The sequence below is a fragment of the Penaeus monodon genome, chromosome 19 (assembly GCF_015228065.2).
Source record: "Penaeus monodon isolate SGIC_2016 chromosome 19, NSTDA_Pmon_1, whole genome shotgun sequence".
NCBI classification, from domain to species: Eukaryota; Metazoa; Arthropoda; class Malacostraca; order Decapoda; family Penaeidae; genus Penaeus; species Penaeus monodon.
In genome coordinates this window covers 46,114,293-46,114,901 of record NC_051404.1, presented here as the reverse complement: position 1 = coordinate 46,114,901, position 609 = coordinate 46,114,293, and the positions used below count along the sequence as shown (strand labels likewise).

The 609-nt window shown below is 55.2% G+C and overlaps 1 protein-coding gene across 1 annotated transcript in view; it reads left to right on the top strand.

Annotated features, from left to right (window-relative positions):
• Positions 1 to 217: 217 nt before the first annotated feature.
• Positions 218 to 609, top strand: part of LOC119585419 (Ig-like and fibronectin type-III domain-containing protein 1) — a gene marked incomplete in the record, with an annotated part of 121,576 nt that continues 121,184 nt past the window's right edge. Inside the window, 1 exon segment of the mRNA XM_037934081.1 lies at positions 218 to 475.

Sequence of the window (609 nt, the reverse complement as noted above, 5' to 3'; positions counted from 1 at the left end):
GAACACATACCGCAATTGATCCATAATTGCAATGTCCCAACGTCTTTCCAAAGGACACTTGGTCATGAGGCCCCTTGCAATTGCAAGAGGCCAGAGAACAGCGCCAAGCAATAGCACCTGGCCAACAGTGGGTCAAGGTTGCGCGCGTCCGCCGCCAGAGGGCAGCGAGAGTCCCTATCTGTGCACGCCGCGAGCGCCACCAGTGCACACGTCCGTCCCCGCGCGTTGGGCGTCACACTGCTGGGGCTCTGCAGACTTCCTGGCTCTAGTGCCTCGCTCCCTCGCTCCTTGTGCTGTTGTCGGCGGCAGTGGTGGGGAACCTGTGGCTGTGGGGACACTCTGGTCTCTGCCGCGGTGGTGTGCAGTGTGTGCTGGCGTTGCTCCCGTACGGTCTTTAGGATTTAAACAGTGGCGGAAAAGAAAAAGAAAAGTTTGGTTTACTTAATATCACGTGGATTTCCCATCACGTCTGGAGGTAAGAAATCACTTTAATCACACATTTCGTAAACATGGTGGTACTCCGCTTCCACGGTGACTGTTTAATATGACAAGCGAGTAGTAGGCGACGCGCCTGTGCCAAAACCGTGAGAGAAAGCGAATCCGGACAAG